Source organism: Hylobates moloch, unplaced genomic scaffold (assembly GCF_009828535.3).
Source record: "Hylobates moloch isolate HMO894 unplaced genomic scaffold, HMol_V3 SCAFFOLD_4, whole genome shotgun sequence".
Taxonomy (NCBI): domain Eukaryota; kingdom Metazoa; phylum Chordata; class Mammalia; order Primates; family Hylobatidae; genus Hylobates; species Hylobates moloch.
In genome coordinates this window covers 139,858,247-139,865,924 of record NW_026652279.1, presented here as the reverse complement: position 1 = coordinate 139,865,924, position 7,678 = coordinate 139,858,247, and the positions used below count along the sequence as shown (strand labels likewise).

The following is a 7,678-nucleotide window of genomic DNA, read 5'->3' as shown; positions in this document are numbered from 1 at the left end:
GCCATTGCTTTTGGTGTTTTAGACATGAAGTCCTTGCCCACGCCTATATACCTAATGCTAAATGACGAGCTAATGGGTGCAGGAAATCAACATGGCACATGGATACATATGTAACAAACCTGCACATTGTGCACATGTACCCTAAAACCTAAAGTATAATTAAAAAAAAATAAAAATAAATAAAAATAAAAACAAAATAAAATAAAAATAAAATAAAATAAAATAAAATTCTTGCTTGGCAGACCTGTGTACAAATAAAAAAGTGCTTGCTAAATAAATAAAAAATAAAAAATAAAAAAAAAAGAAAAGTAAAGTAAAACAACAACACTAACTGGCGTATTCCTCGTCTTCATCTGGTCAGTCATAATCACCCACTGCATGCAACATCACCAAGTGCTGAAAGTGGTTCTTTTCTCTATTTGTACTGTTTATTTTACCTCAAAATATATGAAAATAAAGATTAATTGTACCTAGACTATGTAGATCATTTTTTAATTACCAGAGTTCACCAGGCTTACAGAATATGATGATTAAATAGGACAGCAAAATGGCTAATCCATCATAAAATGTATAAGTTCCTTACCCCCAAACTTTCAACTTAAGATGCTTTTATTCATTTGAAAAATTCAGCCTTGCAGTAAAAGACAAGAAGGCAACTAATATGAGCTAAAGCCCCATATTTGCATTAGCATCAGTCAAATAGAAGAAAACAACATAACCTATTTTTAATTACATTCAAGGTGTTTGTCCTATTAATCTGAAGATTAACTACGCAAAAATGAATTCCACTGGTGAAATATTACTTTCTAGTATATTAGAAAAAGAAATAAAATCACCCTGGATATAAAGCAACGTGTGGTGAACCCTTCTTACAAACTCTTGCATGGTGGTGTCCCAGGAAACCGAAACTCTGCAGTTGTACAAACAAAAATGCAGAGGTGGGTATTTCACAAAACTAAACCCAGTTTTCATTCCTAATCAGACCAGTTCATTTTCAGACATTTATGCAGAAAACCATGTCCCTCTAAACTGAAATTAAAATATGATCTCCTAAGCATGAACACTGATGATGTTCGAAGATGAACATTTATTCGGTCAAATTTGATTTTTGAAGCCATGTATTACAGGATCTCCATAGACTGGCAACTAGTGAACCACCAGGTAACCTTGTTCTTTGGTACCTCTGCAGAGGCCCTGCTGAATCGTCGCCTTATAGGTTGTGTGCCAACTCTGGGACAAACACAAACGTGTATTTCCTCTCCAAATGCCCCACTTCTGCCAGGAAACTAACAGATGCACCAACAAATGTTGCAAGTCTGTCTATTAAACATGGAGCTCATTGAATTTCTATTGCATTTCTCCAGCACAAGTGCATTTGGAGCAAAGAAAGAAATTAAAATGAAGTCAGGTGTCATTCAAGAAAATTACAGTCCCACAGAGGATAGTTTTGAGTTGCAGTTTTGAGTTGCCATGCTGTGCCTTTCACAGCTGCCTACAGTTCTCGTCATTAATAATCAGTAAATAAGATCTGCAGGTGGGCCTGGAAGGCACCCCGAGCCAAGAAGACGGTAGTTAGGGCTTCTGTCTCTAAGATGGGTGGCCAGGCTCATTTGCACAACCCAGCTTATGTTTCCACACAAAAGTGCAACCCTACTTAGCATAGCTTCAGGGAAGCTGCCACAATATAGGGAATGCTAATTACTGTAACCAACTGGCAACGATGCATCCAAAATTAAATGGCCTGTGACTGAGCAGATGAACAATTTTTATGGCTCAAAGATCAGGGAACAGGGATAGTTTGTTAAATTAACTGACAGCCTCTTTGGTCTAAGTAGGTGAGTCGAAGTCGTTTGAAAGCTGTGTTTGCGTGCAGTTACATAGCAGAGTCTCTCCTGCGTAAGTACGGTTCCCCTGCAGTTTTATGTGGGAGTACGGCTACATTTAGTACATAAAATTCACAAAGTTCTCCGGTTCAGTTCATAAATGACCAGGAGAAGCCATTCTAAATCCCTGTGGGATTGATTTTTCACATACAAAGATCTGATCTTTTAAAATTCAGCTGAATCTAACTCCTAGAGTTGTGTAGAGAGGTTTTTAGGAAACCTACAGAACCCTGCATGAACAAAAGCTTTTAACTTCTAATTTCCAACATTGATCACACTTAGACACCAAGCCATTTCACTAGCATATCAGAAGTTGCTGTTATTAGATGTTCATTCCCAACTGTTAATGCATAACTAAAAGTCTTCCCGAAAAACAAATAATGTAGAGATGAGAGCATGGCCTCTAACATTTCCAAAGCATTGCTTCTAGCAAACAACGTTTTTTCACCTCACAGTTTAAGCCAACATTTCTTAGCTTCAGCACTACTGATATTTTAGACTGTATAATTATTTGTTCCAGGGGAGTGGAGGCTGTCCTGTGCATGGTAAGATATTTAGCAGCACCCCTGACCTCTACTCACCAGATGCCAGTAGCAACTCCCACCCCCTCCCAGTTGTGACAACCAAAAATATCTGCAGGCACTGCCAAATGAACTCTGACAAACAAAAGCACTCCTGGTTAAGAACCACATTTATTGAGTGCCTATGATATTATACAAGACTCTGTGCAAGATGGGGGATAAGTAAGGGATATACTGACAAACAACAGTCAGACCATGTCACGGTGTTAACCTGGAGGAGTGTGTAGTTTAATAAGGGAGACAGATATGTGAACAGAACATTTCAGCACTATATAGTAAGTGCTAAAATACAGGTGTGTAGAGGGTGCTCTGGAAATATAGAGGAGTAACAGCTCCTAAGGGTTCTGGTAGGATTTCCTAGAGGAGATTACTCTGAACTGGGGCTTGAAGAATGAGTTAAAGCTGGCCAAGTAAAGAAAGACAGAAAGAGCATTCCAGGTAGAAGGAACTTCATGAGCAAAGACATAGAGGTATGAAATAACAGGGTACATGCGAGGTGCTATGTCCAGTTTTCTAAGCAGCCCTATTGATACTACGGTTTTTAAAAGCACATCCAAAAAAAAAGGAGACAATGCCACGAGGTTGGAGCAGAAGTATATCATGATTTCTGATGTTACAAGAAAGTTATTCCTAATCATTAATTCAACAAATATTAATTTACTGTCAACTAGGAATACAAAGATACATGATACACCTTGCCATCTAGATGCTCACTATCTGGTGAGACATTTCAGAGTGCAAGTATGACCGAGATATTGAACTAAGCTGCACATTAGAATATAACTCTGTGTATTACTCCAGCCTCTAGAATCTTTCCTTCGTGTATTGAATTTCACCATGAAGCATTAGAATTAGAAGACTACTATTACAGACTTATAGGAGAATCCTGAAGAAGCTGAAGACATACATCCTACAAAAAACCTTATAATTTAGTTGGAAAGATAAAATTCATTAAAAAAAAATAAATCATACAAATAACAAAAATGCTAAAGAAGAGTTATAGGCTCAAAGTAGCTGAACAGACTGAAATAATGGTAGACTTTCATAGCCAGGAAAGGAGTTGAGAAGGACATGGACATTGTTCTGATCTTAAAATACAGGTCATGTTAAAATAGTAGAAAAGAGGAAAACATTTTAGACAATGGAAAAAATGATAATTACAATGAAACAGATGTTAGATTGTGCCTGGCATTGCAAAGACAGTGAGAAGACATACTTGAGCAAAGCAAAGAGCTTCTGCAGGAAAGAAGCAGAAAGGAAGGGTTGAAAATAGACAGTAGCAAGATATGGAGAACCTTCAAGCTAGAGGATGGGGTTTGTGGATGGGGTTAAGTTAGACAATGCTTGGTATTTAAATCTATCCTTGAAAGGAAAACAGAATGTTGATAAGAATTAGGGGGAAATACATGGAAAATAGTAAGGAGGTGGGAAAGGACAGTGTATGTCCAATATGGCTATAAAGTTTTATTGGCTTTGCATGGTCTTACATGACGAATGGAAGACATGTCTTATTTGTCTGCACTTTTTTTGTATTTCATGATAAATACCATGATATGGCTTGGCTATGTCCCCGCCCAAATTTCAACTTGAATTTTATCTCCCAGAATTCCCATGTGTCGTGGGAGAGACCCAGGGAGAGGTAATTGAACCATGGGGGCCGATCTTTCCCATGCTATTCTCTTGATAGCAAGTAAGTCTCACGAGATCTGATGGGTTTACCAGGGGTTTCCACTCTTGCTTCTTCCTCATTTTCTCTTGCTGCTGCCATGAAAGAAGTGCCTTTCACATCCCACCATGATTCTGAGGCCTCACCAGCCATGTGGAACTGTAAGTCCAATTAAACCTCCTTTTCTTCCCAATCTCGGGTATGTCTTTATCAGCTTTGTGAAAATGGACAAATACATACCATTTCTTTTTAGCATTGTAATAACATAATGGTTACTATAAATAATTACAGGAAAGTTTTTATCTTGTTAGAAAATAATTTCAAAGCCATTCTTTAACATGTATTATATCTCTGCAACCACAGGCCAAACCTCTAGGAAATATCTTCTGCCATTCTCCTTCACTCCTCTGACTTCAATAAAATGACACTCACTTTTCTCAGCCCTGCAGAATACGCAGTAAATAATACCTCCCAACCATACATGCCTCTGCCCCATGCCCCTTAGGGACTCTGTTGCCTGCAGCCAATAGACTTAGGTGCATTCCTGCCTAAAGCAGGTAATAATCTGGCCCAGCTAGTTAGCATCCTGCAAGTTAGCTCCTTCTCTCCCAGAGGCAGGTGTGGAAATCTCTTTCTGTTTTTCTTACACTTTCTTTAGAAGCATGTAATTTTTATTGTAAAAGGCATGAGATAGAACATAGACTTTGCCTTCCAATGACCCTGTGGCCCTGGCACAGAGGCCAGCATCCACATTATATAATTAAACACACATACAAGAAATGACATTTCTGTCCATGATTTTCAAATTTGAGTGTACATAAGAATCACGTGGAGACCAGCAGCCTAGAAATTCTGATTCTGTAAGTGGGGGGTTGGAGACTAATAGCTCTTTTTACTCAAATGATTCTGACATAGGAACAAATTTTTAGAAACAGTTTTCAGAGAAACACAAATTATTATTTTTAAAGGATATTCCAGACATCTTTCTGGAAATTAATGCTTATTTTGACTTTCTCTCTAAATAATGATTAGTCAAAAAAGAAAACTTGTTGTCGCTTTAACTTGAAGCTTTTAGGTTACGAGGCAAATAGATCAGGAGTATTCAATACTTTAAAATCACTAGAGGAGTCCTTTAAAGAAATCTACTACCACAAGTCACACAGCTCAGACTCAAATCTTCCCTGGCTTGCTCCATAACTCACATTTTACATCGTTGCAAAATGTGAGTTATGGAGAAAATTTCTTGTCAAAGAATCTCCTTCCACTGAATAGAAGAGAAGCTTTCTCAAAATTCAGGCCAGGGACTGTGGCTCATGCCTGTAATCCCAGCACTTTGGGAGGCTAAGGTGGGTGGATCACTTGAGGTCTGAAGTCTGAGACCAGCCTGGCCAATGTGGTGAAACCCCATTTCCACTAAAAGTACAAAAAAAAAAAGTTGGGTGTGGTGGCATGTGCCTGTAATTCCAGCTACTCTGGAGGCTGAAGCAGGAGAATTGTTTGAACCCAGGAGGTAGAGGTTGCAGTGAGCCAAGATCATGCCACTGCACTCTACCATGGGCAACAGAATGAGACTCTATCTCAAACAAACAAACAAACAAAAAAGAATCCTTTAAAGTGGGTTGAATGCTGGTCTGGGGTGAACTTATGTTCTGATGATTGTCCCATAAAGCCTTCATCTTACCTGAGGCTCCTTCACTCTATGCTTTAATTCCTTCCTACAGAAACCAGGGAATCAAAAACATATAGAAAGGGGGAATGCCAGAACTAAACTAGGGAACAATGTGACGTGGTCCTGCTCACACATCAGCCAAGGCAGGGTAAAAGAATCTGCCCCACTTCTAGACTTGAAGGAATCAAAGAGATAGGGAAGGAGAAAGAACAACTTCATCAAAGTTAAATATTTTTCCTCTGCAAAACAGATTGTTAAGAAAATCAAAAGACAAGCCACAAACTGGGAAAAAGTAATTGCAAAACACATATCTGATAAAAGATACGTATGTATCTAGAATATATAACAAACTCTTACAACTAAAAATGAAGACAAACATGAAATTTTAAAAATGGGTAAAAGATTTGAGCAGTCACTTCATCAAAGAAGACATATGAATGCCTAATAAATATATGAAAAGATCCTTTCAGGAAATGTAAATTAATAGCATAATAGATGCCACTACACACCTATTACAATGGCTAAACTTATAAAAGCCTGACTGTACTGCTTGTTGGCGAGGATGTGGAGCAACTGGAATTCCCATACATTGTTGGTGAAAATGTAAAAGATAAACCACTTTGAACAACACTTTGGCAGTTTTTAAAAACACAAACACACTAATAAACTAAAGGCTGCCAATTATAGGAGAGTTGCTGTATACATACCAATAGCATATAAAATCTAAGAAATTCAAAATGGAGCTTCCTAATCTCCTTTTGAGAGCAAGGAAGATAACCTGCTGATATTTTCCCCCTGCTACAAAAATGAATTGCAATAAACTAACTAGCAGAAACAGGCCTGCTTTCTTATGTCTATCTCAGGCCTGGCCTGCAAAGCCTGATGCCCCAGTACTTAGCCTTGCAAACGTCAACATGGCTTCCCCAGGTACTGAGCATGCCTGTCCGTAATAGCAGCATGCCAGCAGGGACTATCAGTTGCAGCTGTTTCCCAACTGTTTACAGCAGAGCTACATTGCTCTCTCTTTTTGTTTTGTTTGTCTATCTGTTTGTTTGTTTGTTTGTTTGTTTTAAAATATGGGGTCTTGCTCTGTCACCCAAACTGGAGTGCAGTCACACCATCATAGCTTATTGCAGCTTCAAACTCCTGGGCTCAAGCGATCCTCCTGCCTCAGCCCCTCAAAGTGCTGGCATTACAGGTGGGAGCCACTGAGCTTGAGTTTTACTTTTTTAGATTCCACAGATAACTGAGATCATTCCACAATACTGAATCTTGAGTAAACTTACAAAATTTAGTGATTGCTTTTGTCTTACCCCACACTTTGTTGTCCAAGCTAGTAATCCTGAAATCTTCCCAACTGTCTTTCCCTTGCTTGCATCCCCATGACAAAGGGCACTCTCTCACCCAGCCAATTTCTCTGCATGGGCAGTCTCCTCTGTCCTGAGGGCTTTGCTGTCCTTGGTTGCTGCTGAATATTCTAACCACTATTTCCTAGAGATGGCAAAACTTACCTGATCGCTACCCTTAAAGGAGACTTCTCCACAGGATGCCCACAGCACAGTGCAGACTTCATGACTGGCCCAAAGTTAATGCTCCCTAAGTGATGGCTGTTATGGCTATATTATCTTACTATATTTGATTAAGTATGAAATGTATCTATAGCCACAGAGTGACTCAAGCTCTTTGAGGGCAGACACTATGTCTTAATTTAATATTTTCCAGGTTTCCTAATACACAGTTTCCAGGACATAGTGCATCCTTGACAAATGATTGGTGAATAAGCAGCCACTGGAACACATATCAGAAAATTCATCAATGGCATTTTAACAGCTATGTAGTTTTGTTACCTCTCTGAACCTCAATTCTCTGAACTATAAAA

The 7,678-nt window shown here is 38.7% G+C and overlaps 1 pseudogene; it reads right to left on the bottom strand.

Moving 5' to 3' along the window:
* Positions 1–7,372, bottom strand: part of LOC116810428 (large ribosomal subunit protein eL21-like) — a 100,212-nt pseudogene extending 92,840 nt beyond the window's left edge.
* Between the last annotated feature and the right edge of the window lie 306 nt (positions 7,373–7,678).